Below are 16,089 nucleotides of genomic sequence, written 5' to 3'. Positions count from 1 at the left end.
GGGGAGGGGAGGGGAGGGGGGGCGCGAGCGGGGGGCGGGCAGGAGGGAGGGAGGGAGGGGGGGGCGGCGGGGGGCGGGTGCGCGCTGCGGCCGCGCCGCGTCACGCACCGCCCGCCCCGCCCCGCCCCGCCCCGCCCAGTGTGGGGCGTGAAGGGGGGGGACGGGGTCGACCCCCTTCGTCCGTCCTTTCCTTCCCCGCATCTGCCCGCGCCGAGGGGCCGCGGCCCGGCCGCTCCGCTGGCGGAAGCGCGGAGGGAAGGGGCGCCGCGGGTGCCGCGGAGCAGCGGCCGAGCCTCCCCGCGGCCCCGGAGCGGCGGTACCGTTATCGGCGCGCGGGGCGGCGCGAGCGCCTCCCGCACGTGCCGGCGGGGCGGGCCCCTGCGCCCGGCGAGGCGCGAGGCGCGGCGGGACCCGGAGCCGGGGCTGTGCCGGGATCCCGGCGCGCTGCACGGAGTCCAGGAATGGGACAAGTTGGGATGCACCACGGTGGGTCCTTTGGGCCAAAATCCCTCCTCAGGCAGGGCCAGCCTAGAGCGCATGGCTCAGGGCTGCGTCTAGTTCCTGAATAACAGGGAGACTCCACGATCCCCCTCGGCAACCTGTTCACTAGACCAACTCACTTCTCCCCCACGCCCACTGTGGTACGCCAGTTCCCAAGAAGAAGATGGTTAATTTCCCTGTTTGCCTGGGAGCACGATATTATACAGCATGGAGTACTGCTGTCCTTGGTTTAGTGGTGTCACCTGCCCCCCCTTTGGCACCCCCAGTCTGTTCAACAGAGTAAGAAACAGAAAAGGCCTTGGTGACAGTGCTGTACGGAACATTTAGTCAGAAAACAAAGTATCTTAGGGAGTGAGGATGATGGAGCCTTCCAGTTGAAGAAGTGAGGTGTTGTCGGTGTCATGTAATGCTCATACATATATTCAGCAGTAAAAACACAACCCCCTGTGTCTTGGCCTGGAAACAGGCAGGGATCTGGGACAGCTGGCCTTAAGCTTTTGAGAAGACTTTGCTATAAAAATTCTATAAACCAAAATGATTTCCTCCTTCCACATAATTGCTTGGGAGAACGAGATATTTGGTAGAAAATTAATTTATATACTGGGAAAATCATTCTGAAATTCTCGTGGGGCAGGAGATGAGAGTCAGACAGTGGAAAAACAGAAACTATAAAAGGCAGTATCAGATTTCCAGGAGAGGACCAAAAATGGTCTAAATCTAAGCAAAGAGATGGATCAATGATGGGAGCAAATGAATTTTTAAATTTGCCGTGCCTCGCTGGGGCACAGGGTGGAGGTAATGATTCAGGTCTGGGTCATTGAAGTGAAGAGTTCCCATGATACAGCCTCCATGCAACACAAAACATACCTGTACTTCATAAAGTTTTAGGGTTTGTGAGGTATGCATAATTTTGCATTCTTGTGGTACTTGATTCTCACCTGTCAGCATTTGTCAGCTAACTCAACCCTTACATACATTAGAATTTCTTACAGATTTTATATTGGTTTTAAATAAGTATTTAGTGGTGCGGATTCTTTATCACTATATGTTTAAATCAGTGCAGATGGCAGTGAGTGTATACAGAAATTTTTCAGGAAGAATTCCTGCTGGGATTCACATTTACAGAGCAGGCTGCTTGTGATCTCCGGGAACATTAAGTGCATCCTGGACTGGTCTGTTAAAAACCTATTCCGTGGGCATCCAGGAACGAGCTGCCAAACACGCAGGAGGAATGATAGGATAACGAGCTGTAGGGCTTCTGTTCTGAAGTGCAAATAGGTGTTACTTGATTGCAACAGGTAATCTCGAGAGGTAGCAAATCGATAAAGAATCATAAAATGATTTAGATTGGAGGAAGCCTCTGGAGTTCACTCAGTTCAAAGTAAGGCCAACCTTACAGTAAGTTTCTCTGAGACACCCTGACACTCTCCCCGGGTGTTTCGTTGTTGCAATAGCTCCTCCCAAAAGGTCTCATCATGCCTTTGTTGTCAGCTCACTGCGAGGAGTGCTCTCAGAAAAGAGAACATCACTGAATCATCGTTGCTAATTTAATTGTTCTACAATGGCTCTGCCATGCTGGATTCAAAATGCATTGGTCTAGTTATTGGTTGCATTTCACTGAGTGTCTTCACAGACACAGGGCTCCCTAGGTAATCTTAACTTTTGCACGATGCTTTTTGTTGCTGAGTAATTTGCAAAAACCTGCAAACCACTTAATCTTCACAGCAGAAAATTTCATTTCAGACTGCTTTGTTGCAAATGCACTTTTCTATTGTGTTCACAGTAAGACAAAATATTTCCAAAAGTATCTTGAGAGGCTGTAGCAAAAATGTGTTACTTTGTAACAACATTGCAGTTTATTCTCCAATTTTTCAGTTTCCCTGACAAACCCACATGCTACTAAGGCTGATAATTAAAAATATAACCATTGATGTACACCTGCTGGTAATTTTTAACATACCTTTTTCACCCACGGTCTCTGGAGAGTCAATAGTGTTTATTGCCAAAGTTAATTCATTTGGACAACAGCCAGGATATCTTTGCTTTTACACTCTTCGATGGGACAGTGTAGTTAAGGAATCTTTAGAAGTTAACTTTCCTACTGCTGTAGGTGGAAAATGCAGTTTTACTCATTCTGAAATCCAGTTGTCCGGACACAACATGGAGCTTCCTTATCTTATGTCTGATATTCCTTTGGGATTTTTTCTGCTTCGTTCTCCTGTGTTAAAGAAAGATGTAGAAAGCTTTCATTGTTCAGTTGGGAAGAAACATAAACTGAGTCACCTTCTGGCAAATGAGAAGACAGTGCCTCATGCAAGACAACAGAATTAATAACTGATACCTCAGTGCTACATACACTATTGCAGTGTGCAATTTTACTCTAAATCTAGAAAAATCCAAATAAAACTATGCAACTGTCACTGGTAGTACTTCGTGCAGAGGACACTGTCCAGGAAAATATTACTTGTTACTTATTTTTGTTTTCTCCAATATTTAAAAATAAATGGTCGTAATGCTGTGAAAAGGGAGTGAGCAGCACATACATCCTGCTCATCACTCCAGCTGTATATATATCTGGGTAGAATGGTTTTGTAAACATCCACACTCCTTTGCAGAGTATTTCATAATTCACTTGTATTTCATCGTGTATTTCACATTTAATACTACTTAAAGCTCACTCTATCAAAACTTTTAAATGCGTATTTGTACATACTGCTGAATTAGGTTTTCAGTGAACAAATTGTAAGCTCCTACACAAAAGCGTAGGATATTCTGCTTTTAGATGATAAAACCTGTTGTGCAAGACTCTGAGGATTAAATTCTCATACTTGCATGATTGATGCCTGTGTGTTATTCATAGAATGGTTTTGTTGAAAGGGACATTAAGTATCACATAATTCCAAGCCCCCCACCATGGCCAGTGACTTTGTTACACACATCCAGTATCTCCTTTTGTTGCAGCTGAGGACAGTATTTAAAGTCTGATCTAACTCTTACAGAAATGAGAGAGAAATAGATCATGCCATGAGAAACATCATGCCATTTCACTGTGTACCAATCATAAGCTTTTTCAACAAAAATACACTGATACTAATAACATGTAGTAACTGGTATTATTTGTGTCCTTATTGTGTCCAATTATCCTTGTGTCCAATTCCTGATGTAACCTAAGAAACTCTTTCATGGTGAGGCTGACTCTTTCAAGATAGCTTCTGAAACTGATGGATTGTTGTCTGTCTTGGTTTGAAAGACCAATGTCTGCTAAAAAAGGTGGGAGCCTCTCTTGAAGTAGAAAATTTAAACCCCCTCCTTCCAAATTATTATGATTTTGAAATTAAGAAGCTCTTAGGCAAAGATATGGGAATAAGAATAACAAATCTTTACTAGGAAAATTAAAATAAAAATGCACTAATAAAAAACCACAAACTGACAGAGTCAGAATATGACCTGACGCTCTATCAGTAAGGGTGCTGGTAGCAGTGTGATTAAATAGTGGCTGCAGTCTTCCTGCAGTGACAGATGTGGTTTTTTGAAGCAGTGATCCTGTAGAAGGGTGCAGTGTTCTTCTGAAGGTCCAGTGATCATGTAGAAGGATCTGGTTTTCCTCTGGAATCCAGTGGTAAAAAGCAGCCCTGATGTTCCAAATCTCAGCTTTTATCTAAGTAGGAATTGCTTGGATCCTCCCTCTGGGTGGAGCATCTCATATTTGGATGATGTAATTTTATCACTCATGCAGTGGAACTCAATGGCTCATTAGTAGAAGATACCTCCCTGGAGGGAGGGTGGGTCATGGAAAAGATAGAGATCATTGCCCCACCTGGTTTTAATAGATGGCCCATTAGCAGAAGATAACCCCCTTCGGAGATATAGATTACTGTCCCACATGGTTTTAATGGTGATAGAATACATACTTTTGGTTACATCCTGCATTACAACCCAAAATATTGTCCTATCCCTAGAGTACATCTCTACATTTGGTGTTCAGTAAGGAGAATACAAGACTTCTTTTAAAGATCTTTCAAGGCTCACTAACGTGATTTTTGTATTATGAAATCTATATTCCTGGGTGTGTGAAAGTTTCTGTTCAAATACTCCTGCATATTGAGGGATTTTAGAAGCTGGAAGTTGACTGATAGAAGGAACTCTTGTCTCTCAAGCAAAAACATTTCTCTGTTGTGGGGATCACACAGTAAAGTAAATGTATTGGAATTGGAGCCTTATTACCAGGGGAGGAACAAATGCACATTTTTCCTGATACCCGAGCAGTGAAAAAGTAGATCATAGCAGAAAATAAATAGTATAAGCTGTCACTTTGTAGTTTGAACTCTGCTACTCCACAGCACAAGTACCAGGAAGAAAATACAAGGAAGCTAATGAGGAAGAACTGAGAAACCTTGATGCCATCCTTAGTCTGCGGTTCTGCCTGTGCTGTGTGGTCAGGTGTCACTGCAGTACACATACCAAAGTAGGTTTTGGTGGCACATGTTCAGCTGTCTAGGGAGCACTGAATGCCTTGGGAAAACTTGTTTTGTGATGGAATTTTATTGCTGCCCAACCTGGCACGGACATATCTGGTAATTTCACAATCCTTGTTTCCAAATTACAATTGTAGAAGACTTGTAAGTGTAATTCCTATTACTACAGACACATTGGTTGTGTCAGCAGAATGTTTGGACTAAATTGGCAGCTGTTTCTGAGACAAATTGAACTCAAACTGAGCTAGTGCAATAATCCCTCTTGGAATTACCTTGTGTTATTTGGAAAAGTAAATCACACTCCTTTCAGGTCAATTACCTAATTTTGCACAATCACAAGCTGTGACCTTAGGTTAGGAAGGTATTATGAATGAAAGCTAACCATCCATTGTCTGATACCTGTTCCCTTGCATACTCTTAGTACACAACAAATATGAGATAATGTGACTTAATTTATCCCATGGTGGAAGAATTTTCAGTGTAATTGCATTAACTTTGTATTTCCTGAAGAATAAAATATACACATGGACAGGTGTTGTGTGCGTAAGATGCTACAACTTGTGCTTACTTACAAATCTCTGAACAACAGTGTGTACCAGATATAATTGTGCCACTTGAAGGTTTTGCCACTTTGTACCTCCATGGTCCCTCTCCCATGCTGCTGTTACTGCTGCCGTAGCTCTGCTGGTAAAAAGGTTTGTTTAGGAGCACTTTCATTTGCTTCAGGCAAAGCGAGCAGGTTAGTTTAAACCCTCTTTGTTGACTAATCCATCTGACTTGTTGGGAGCACACGAGGGAATGCTCACTTAATTCCTTCTGCCAACAGAGTTGCGGGGGTGGAAACTCGGCAGAGGAGTGGTGAGGAACAACTGGAAGAATGATAATGTCACTGAGCAGCCGGCACACCTGTCTGGGAGCTGAGTGCCAGCACATGCCTTACTCCTGTCTGAGCCATGGGTATTGTAGCTCTTCCAAACAGGTCTGTGCCTTTCCTGTTACACATTCCTGGCCTAGATCTCTTTCATACTAAGTATTTTTATACTGCTCCGGCACTACGAAATAATTTGAAAGTATCCAGAGGTGTTAAAGTCACATTATTGAATAAACTATGCCAGAAGGTCTAATGGGTGAATATCAACAGTTAGTCTTGCAAAATTAAATTCATCGTTTCCTTACCCTGAACTTGAGCTATTCCTGTCAAAGGTGTGGGATGCACAGGCAGCACCTGGATGCAGGGTGGCAGTGCTGCCTCTCGGCCGAAGGACAATCTGTTCTGGGGCTGTGCCACACTGATTTTACACTACTGGCAGAACTTCACATCCAGTGAGGGGGCTCCAGACTTCATTCCCAGTTTGTGCATTTTCTCATGGTCATGTGAGTGACTTCCTGTTACTCCTGTTACCTACAGGTCTCCAGCTGTCCACAAGCCTCTGAGAGGAGTTTTGTCTGCCTGGCTGTGAAGAGCTGTCCTTGCCACCCTCTTTGCAGATATGCCCTTCCTGTTGCAGAGCCTTCTCCTCTTGCTGCATCACCAGCTTGCCTGAAAGGCCCATGGGATGCATAGTGGTTTCCTTTCTTTCATGAATTTCCCCCCCACACTGTCTTTTCCAAATCTCTTTAGATTCCATTTTCTCATATTTTCATGTTGGAGTTCCTAAACATCCTTATGAAGAGATTGTGCTTTACCTACCACTGTTGTTGTTATGACTACTAACTATCTCTTCATTTGGAAAATTCTGCTTAGTCTGATCTTAGTGTTGTAGCTACACATAACTGTTTTTTGTTGTTTCTTTTCTTTTTCCAGATTTTATTTTACACAAGGACAGCCTTGTTATTTGTTTCAGTAAGTCACCTGCCGCCTAATTGACTTTTTTTCCAGTGAAGTACTTGAACATATGTTTATCTCCAGATAGGTGTATTTTTATGTGCTTCCATGGAAAAATAACATAGGATTTTGCTAAAAAATTAATATTTTTTTCTGAATCAGAACTGAGGGACCTGATCTAAGTGTACAGGAGGCTGAAATTTGCTCACTCGTTATGACTAACTGCTCAGATGATGAAGGGATTGATTTTTTTTTATTATTATTCCTCTGGCTAAAGCTCTGGCCAGTTTAGTGGTCAGAAATGCAAGTTAGCTTCAACAGCTTTTAAAGTCATTTAACAAGTTTGTACCCAAGATTTGTTATTCTTTCTTATTCATAGATTTCTGATCCTTTTGTCTGTCTGGATTAGGTGTCTCTTCTGAAGATGGTCAGTTCTGAAAGCATCTGGTTTTCAACCTTTGCTTGACTGGTAAAATAGTACATTTTTGTTCTTTCATATCTTTTGTTTCTTTGGTGGCCTCTATAATAGTCCTATATTTTTCAGTCTGCAGCTTGGATGGATGTGTTTTATCAGGTAGTGAATGAGTTGTCAAAGATACTATCTAATCAGGAAAAGAATTAAGTCCTACTGGACACTTAAACAATTGCATTTTTCCTGTGATTTGATCAGTGCCCCTTCAGTCAGGTTACAGCTTCCTCCTGACACTCAGACGGCTGACTTTGGGTAATGCAATGCATTTTTATTCAACTATCCAATTCTTGTTTTTCTGGATAATCTTAAGCATTTTTCCTGTTCTAAATCTGTTAGTGGGACAATGGTACTCTCCATCCTAAGTTACCCAAGTTCACAGAAGGCATATATCTCCTCTCAGCCTGCCTCATATCAATTACTGAGCAGTTATTAGCAGTTGTCAAAGGCTGCAGGATTTCAGCTGGGTGGAGTTAGTCCATACAGTGTTGAACAGGAGTGAATTTGAAAATTCTGCTTATTAAAATGTCCTTCTAATAGAACAACGTTTGTGGATTCCTTTCTTGGGAGGAGATAAATAAACTACACAAGCCAATTAATTGTTGGCACACTTTGCTAATCCAGCAATTGTATACAGCAGCATAATTATAACTGTATTTACTGAAGGGAATTAAATTTTTTCCTTACAAGATTGTATATAGGATAGCTTTAATCACTCAGAAAATCAAATTTAAATCAAAATTCTTAAAACTGAGTGAAATCTGCCAGCAAAAATGCTAATGCCAGGTCAGTCAGGAAGAGGGCTAGCACTCTCAAATGTTGTTACTGCCGAACATTATAGCTGTTGCAATTTCTGCTGTTGCCAATGCCAGACAAAGTTGTGAAAGTATTTTCTTCTGTCAGTCTAGCAGGCAATCCATAGGCATGACTGCAATGCAACTGCAGTGTAACACAGGCCGGATCCAAAGGGAAGAGGAAAGAGAAGAGAATCAACTTTATGTAGGTTCCAGGAGATGGAACAGCAGCCCTGGTTGATGTCACCTTGCTTTGCTTTAGTAAGAGTTTTCCTCAAGGTCACCACCTGCAGTGTCTCTGAGCTGGCCCTGAGCCCAGACAGCCAAACTTTCAGGAAGATGGGAATGGGCTCAAGACCCTGACGCTCCATTTTGTCTGTAGAAAATTCCGCTGCCAACTTCACAGCTATTCCGAGTTAATGCTCTTTTTGTTTTGTTTGTTTTGTTTTGCTTTGTTTTTCCCAAAGCAAGCTAGTGCAAGCAAGGGAAAGACTCCACAGCAATGCTGACTGCCTTTGCACTGCCCTCGTGCAATCCTCCCAAAGCCCAACTATCGAACCCTCAGCTGTGCCACTGTGCTAGAACATTTCTCTCCACATACAGTGCTACAAGGGGTTCCCACATTCAGTGTTGATGACCTTACACCTGATGCATTCCCCTATCTGAATCAGAATCCTAGTAGGAATACCCATAGATATCTAGGATACTCCCTTTAAGGCCTGGGAAAATGTTGCTGAAATATTCTCTTCACCATGGCATGGACCTAGAGTGTATCTCAGAAACACCAGCGCCTCGGGTGCCACCCTGAAGTGTTCTTGTTCAACATCCTTTTTTTTCCTCCCCTCCCTCCTCTTTGTGGTATGGACAAGCAGTTGTCCTAATCTACTACATTTTAATGGCCTGTGGGGAACATTGTTGCTAAATGGGCGTTTCAAAAAGGCCTCTCTTGTTTTCACTAGGAACTCCTCCCTCCCCATATCCCCCATTTTCATAATACTGCTAAAGTGTGAATTCTGATGCCTTGTGAAAACCTGCTTTAGTCGTGAAAACTTCTGCCTTACCTCAGTATAAGGAAGGTGTGAGTAAACTGGAAAATATTTAATTGTTTTAGTATGCCAGAGAATTGGTTAAGGTATAGTACCATTAAGATTAAATCAAAGTGGCTACTTCAAGAAAAGTCTTGCAGACACATCTGTGTGTGTGTGTATTTTCAAAACTACAGTTAACACCTTTGTAATCTTGATTTAATCTAGGTAGGCTACATTTTCAAAACCAGGTGCTAATGCTAAAGCATTCAGTGCAGGTCACCCAACCACATCAACACTCATATCAACAGTTCCATTGTGTTTTCAAGGACACAACATAAAGGTATCAGCTCTTGAACCAGAAGTCTCTGGAAGGCAGAAGTGGTTCTTAGATAAATTACTTTTGAAGAATTTACATGTCCACTGCAGTCTCCTTGGTGCAAATGCACAAACCTACAGTCAGTTCAGTCTACAGCTGGGGAGCAATTCTGGGTTTTGTGCTGGTACCCTAAAAGCAGCTCATGAGACCTGCGATATTTAATAATTCCTGGCCAGGAGACTCCTGTGTTGGCAGATCTGTTGTGCTCCATTCTCATATTTCTTACACCTCTTGGTTAGAGCACAACTACATGCTATTTCTGCTGGGGATTCTTGGCACCAGGGAAATCCATGTGGTATAGGAAGGTTGTAGCAACTCTCCACAACAGAAGCAGTTTGTAAAGCATTCTTGAGGTTTATATTAGTGGGGTTTTGCATTGGCTTACTAATACTGATCAAAATTTGGGATCTCAATGTTATTAGGCTGCACTATCATTAGGGGGCTGCTCTCTAGAATGGTGGTCTCAAAATGTTTTAGTAGTGTACCCCTATCACTAAAAAAAAACTTTGAGCATGCATTGCCCTTATATTTGTTTGGGTTTTTTTTACAAATTATATATATCTAATGTCATCACGATATATTATGTACATTAGAAAACAGACAAAATGAAAACTAAAGGATGAGGTAAAGATAAAATTCATTAATTTATTTATTAATGGTAAAGAATGTATTTTCTTGGTGCACCTCAGTGGATTATCTTTTATATCCCTTGAGTTCACACACCTTGCTTCAAAACCAGTCATCTAGAAGATGGACTAAAACTCAAGATGAAAAAACATGACCAAAATTAAGAAAAGAAAATTTACCCCTTGGCCTTAAAGTATCTCCTTAATGCAGGTGGTTAAAAACTTTTAAAGCCTGGCCCAGGACTATGGAATTAATTCCCTCAGGTGCTAAGACAATCGCAAACATCATCATCCAAATGTAAACAAGGTTCTTTAACCTGCCTTTATGACATAAATACATTGCAACATATACATTAAAGAGAAGCACCCAAATTATCAAAGCAAATCCTCCTACAAACGTCTCCCCTGAGGCAGAGGAAGAGAGAACAAAGGAGGAGTTGCTTAATGCACTACTGGAAAGCAATTGGGTGTTGCTGCAATGGAGTGAGAACATGAATAGACTAGCATGTGCTAGAAAACTGAATCCATTACTTCTTCTACTCAATTAAAAAACAGTACTAGTATGAATTACATGTTCATTTCAGGTCAACAGGCATTATATATTCATTTTTTTAAATTGGATACTACTTGTTTTGGATTTTTTCTATTGTTTTCTTCCTTCCACAGTGGCATTCTGACTGTAGAACCATGAGTAAATTACTATAAATCATTGACTCTAGCTGTGTCTGGCTGTAAAATAACCTAATTTCTTGAATTCACTTCAGGAGGCTTTCGTGGCTAAGTGTGCAGCTGGATTGCTTTGTTGGCACAGCTCTAAGTATAGATCAACCTTTACACTGCTTGCTTCCAAAATTGGTTCAAAAAAGTATTCTGAATTGTAAGTTGAGTTAATACACAGGATAGTGAATTCCAGCCTTCCTGGAGGTACAGTACTGTCTATTACCCAAGGGTGACATTTGTTTCATCTTTGATGCCTGGCTAACTCCCCTAGTTGCTGCATGAGATGGGATGAGGCTGGAATCAAGAATTTCTCTGCTCCTGTGTCCTTTGAACAAGGGAAAGTGCTAGAAAACACAGGTTGCACTCTCCCACCTTGTTTATATACAAGTCATTCAGCCAGGGTCTGTTTTCCAGATGCATGTAGGAATGGGAAGAGACTAACTTCCTACTTCATCCAGTGCTTTTCTGATTATGATAAGAAAGCAGGCTAGGTTTTTGAAGTGATTAGGGCTGGCTAGAAACTTCCATTCTGCATTGGAAACTGTACTTTCTGAGAAAAAAATTTGAAATTTTCTAGGCAATTTTTACTTTGTCATGATATCTCTATTATGACAGAAATGACATCTCTTACCTCAGCACAGGGTTTTCCCTCTGACTGGTGCATTATGTAAAATGTAGTTTCACCAGTTTGTTGCTTGTCTGACAGTGGGAAATAATGAGACAACTTAATCTGAAACAACAAACAAACTCTAACTATGGGGCTAGATGGAATGGAAAATGGAAGTTTAACACTGGAAGCAAAGATTTTTAGCCTTGTTTCAATTTTCTACCCAGATATTTCCTAATCAAAAGCTTTGGAATTTGTGTCCTGTGCTTCTCCAGGAGGTACCTTGAAATAGAACCTGTAAAAAGTTCAATACAGCTGTTGATATATTTGAGTATGGAAGAATAACAACTGGTGAAAAATACAAACAATTTGTTTGACTAGTATAACAATATATAAATCTGCAGCAGAATTTATGCCTGTGATTCAGGGAATCACAAAACAGTTTGGGCTGAAAGGACCTTAAAGATTGTCCAGTTCCAACCCCGTTGCCATGGTCAGGGACATCTTCCACTAGACCAGGTTGCTCAAAGGCCCATCCAGCCTGACCTTGAACACTTCCAGACACAGGGAATTCACAACCTCTCTGGGCAACCCCTTCAAGTGTCTCACAGTGCTCATCATAAAGTGTTTAATGGTGTCCAACCTAGACCTCTTTCAGTTTAAAAATGTTGCCTCTTGTCCTGTCACTCATAGACACTGCTAAAAAATAACTCGCCAATTTTTTTAAAATAAACCACTTCTAAGTACTGAAAGGCCACATCAAGTTGTCCTCAGAACTTCACTTTTCCAGACTGAACAACCCCAGCTCTTTCAGTCTTTCTGCATAGGAGAGATGCCCTAGTCCTCTGATCATCTTTGTGGCCTCCTCCACTTTAACAAAATTGTGTCTCTCCTTTTGCTGAAGTCTTATCCTTGATGGTTACTAAGTGCTTTTTTCATGAAAGAAATGCAGGAATATCAACTGTCTTTGGGATCATGCAACAGGATGAAAAGGAATAATGACACTTCCCAGTTTCCTGAAGGAAGTATGAATTTAGCTTGATGTCTTCCTCGACAAGTTTTGCATAAACCCATCACTTAAATTTTCTCAGGTATTAAATGCTTTTGAAGCTGATCTGAGTGTGAAATAGGGCATTTTAGTAGCATTTCCATAACATTTATAGCTCAGGAAGTATACTAGCAACTTGCCTCTTGTCCACTCTTCTATAAATAATACATGTTTTGTATCAAAGCCAATATTTTAAATCTACAACAGACATAGAAGACGCAAACAAATGTTCATGTGGGAAAACAAAAATGCAGGATTAGCTCTGTTGGTATGAACTATTTGAATCTTGAATATATTAAGCCTCATTTGTGAGCAACTGTTAATTTTGCAAGTAAAAGGTTAAAGCAAAAATTAAGCTGTGATATGATAGCAAGTTGACTGAAGGATTTGTGATTAAAAAAAGTAAGATTTTCTAATATTTCTAGAAGTGTGTCTGAATAAATCAGTGAATATTATTGAGAGTTACCATATTGCTAAAAGGGCTGTTACAGAAACATGTCTTCTATTTTTTTTCCTGAAATTCTTGGCCAAAACATCACCAATAGCCTTATTTGGTTATGTTTCTCAATTTACAGATTTGCTTGCAAATTTTTTTACTCTTTCAAGTGAATTAGTTAATTTATGTTTGTGCAATGTTTTCAAGACAGTTACCTACAATGAGCTACAGTAACCCATGACTGCTACTTAAAATCTAATAAAAATTCTATTTTTCACAAATAATCTACAAGGGTTCCTCAGTAATAGTAGGATTTTATACAGTGCAAATATTGCCTCAGACTTCTGGAAGAGTCATTGCTGAATGTTCCTGCAAATCTAATATCAATTTGGCCTTTACCCTCATCTTAAAAAAGAAACAAAAAAGTCATATTGTGAAGTTAAACAGGCAATAAAAACATTAAAAGTTTCCTACTCTTGTTCCTTCATTATCAGCAGAGGTGGTTTTGCACTTAATACCAGGAGGCTTTTGGCTGGTGTGTGCAACCCAACAGAGACAGATGCAGGCTGAATACCTTGAACTGCAGCTAAGCACAGCTGGTTTTGGAGCTGGAAGCACAGGCACAGAACATTCTAGTATTGCATGGCCTGGAGAGCATGTAAACCAGGCAATGCTCATGGGGAGAAGAGGACTGCAGACCCCTTAATCAGTCCCTGCTCCTCTTCCCCTCCAACTATACATGTCCTTGGGCATTGTTGTTGATGATAATAAAAATTCCTTGCTATGGTCCTACTGTTTTGTTCAGGAAGAATAAAACTGCAAGTTTGAGTGTCCTGTTTCAATTATACATTCAGTGGCATGAAATATGGGTAGATATTCATGTTACTGAAAACAGGCAGAGACAATGGGCAATATCTCAGCTGCACTGAGATGGAGATATTCAGATCCCACTGAATTGAACCACCTTCATCACTCAGCATGTGGACTCACAAAGTTACTGTGATGTTATCACTCAATGTCCCAGCCTGGATCATGGGACAAGGCACATGTGCTGCTGTTTACATAGTTTTACAGCAAGTTTCCAGCTCCATGTCTTTAAAAAGTGACTGATATTTTACTGTAGTACCCACCTCTGACTTGCCAACCCTCCAGGCAGCAGCAACAACCTGCTCCTGAGCTGGGAAGGGGCTCCTAGTAGCCTTCTCCAATGTTAGATGATGGAATTACATGATTTGCCTGTACGTTCTGAACGTGCTGTTAACACTATCAAATTTTCAGGACAGTGAAATTGCACTTCTATCAGGTTATGACCCAACACCAAAGCTGGGAATTAGCACAGACAAAAATCTCACAACCTGCATCTGATGTCTTCAATATTCACATCACTGGCAAGCCCATATGACTTGCCTTCAGAGGTCAGGTGTCATTGCTGACACATGCTCTTCCTGTCATGGATGTCACATTTAAATCCTTATGAGATACCAGCAGAGTTCCATAAAGGAACAGGTCGTTTTCCTCTCTGGATCCATGTAGAACAGCAGGGAGAATAGAGGTATAATGGGCCTGCAGGCTATGTCAGCAAACACTGGTGGACTTGAAATCTTCTGCCCTGGCATCAGCAAGGGTAGACAAGATCTCTCACAACTAATAGGCTTTAACTGCTGTGAAATCTTCCCCTCCCTGTTTTTTAAATTTTTTTCTTTCTTTCTTTCTTTTTTTTTTTTCTTTTTTTTTTTTTTTCTTTTTTTTTTTTTTTTTTTTTTTTTTTTTTCTTTTTTCTGTGGGCTCTTGCAAAATGTCATCAGCAAAGCTGCCAAACAATTTTTTTATCTGTGGCATCCAGCATCTGGTCTCCACTGGGGATGTGTGGCCTGTGGGGTCACAAGCAGTGTGATATGAGTTTTGGCCATTGAATCAGACCTTTTCTGGTTCAACTCCTTTTAAATGATACTACACACTAGAAGAGTTTCTGTATTAAATTCTCCCTCAACATGCTTGCCCTAGAATTTCCTGCAAATAGCATGGTGACCTTGGGTAGGCAGAGTAGCTGGTTATAGACTTTATGTGTCTTACTGCTGTGATTCTTCAGTCTTCTTGTTTCACATTCTGTCATCTGTGACACTTCTTAACATTGACTGGTTCCTGTTTTTCATCTTGCTCACACCTTTGGCTGTTGAATGGGGCTGGAGAAAGTCCAGGCTTCACACTGGTGCCTAATTTTTCAAATCAAATCCATCTTTGCAAGTTTGGTTTTGCCTTTTAGTTTTGGTTAATGATGATAGTAATACTTACATTGCTAACAATGATGTTTTTTATCTTCACAAAATTGTTTCTGCCTTTCTTCCACTCTTTTCCAAGGTCCTTCATTTGTTTTCAGTCATCTGTTTTGCACATGCATGTTGCTGCATTTTTAATTGTTATTCTTTCTTTACTGTCTGATCTCTTGTTCTCTTTATAACCTCTGTCAAATAGTGTCCTTTTATATTCTAGTGGGTTGTCCTGGCCCCATATCTAGCAAAATTCTAAAAAAGTCTTCAGCTGGCAGAGTCAGTGTAACAATCTCAGCCTGTCCCCAGCAAGGGATCTTGGCTAAAAAATCTTTGTCAGTAAAGATCTTTGTCTCTGCTGCTCCAATGACTGAGAGACTCCCCAGACACCTTCTCAGTTTTGTGGCCATATCAGTTCAAAGATGAACCTGGCCATGAGTCCTGTGGCAGGTTTTCTTCACCACAGACAAGTTCTTCTGCACCTTTACTATTTTCCAAGTCTTGCCTTGAAAAAAACCCAACTTTATTTTTGCATATGCATCTGAAACTTTTCTGCCCTGTCTTTATCTTCTTTATCCACTGGGAAGGTGAATTCTTCCCTTCTCGAAGAATCTGTCTTATGCTGAACAATCATTGTGTAATCCTTCCTTCCTTCCTTCCTTCCTTCCTTCCTTCCTTCCTTCCTTCCTTCCTTCCTTCCTTCCTTCCTTCCTTCCTTCCTTCCTTCCTTCCTTCCTTCCTTCCTTCCTTCCTTCCTTCCTTCCTTCCTTCCTTCCTTCCTTCCTTCCTCCTTCCTTCTTCCTTCCTTCCTTCCTTCCTTCCTTCCTTCCTTTTCCTTCCTCCTTCCTTCCTTCCTTCCTTCCTTCCTTCCTTCCTTCCTTCCTTCCTTTTCCTTCCTTCCATCCTTCCTTCCTTCC

The 16,089-nt window shown here is 41.2% G+C and overlaps 1 long non-coding RNA gene across 1 annotated transcript in view; it reads left to right on the top strand.

Annotated features, from left to right (window-relative positions):
• Positions 1-397: 397 nt before the first annotated feature.
• The window catches only part of LOC306799290, a 22,633-nt gene continuing 6,941 nt past the window's right edge, over positions 398-16,089 (top strand). The window contains exons 1-2 of the long non-coding RNA XR_013773573.1: positions 398-486; positions 5,803-5,955. This is a non-coding gene — a long non-coding RNA (uncharacterized lncRNA). The remainder of the gene's footprint in view (positions 487-5,802; positions 5,956-16,089) is intronic.

Source organism: Erithacus rubecula, assembly GCF_903797595.1.
Source record: "Erithacus rubecula genome assembly, chromosome: 3".
Lineage (NCBI taxonomy): Eukaryota > Metazoa > Chordata > Aves > Passeriformes > Muscicapidae > Erithacus > Erithacus rubecula.
This window is presented reverse-complemented; position numbering and strand designations above follow the sequence as displayed.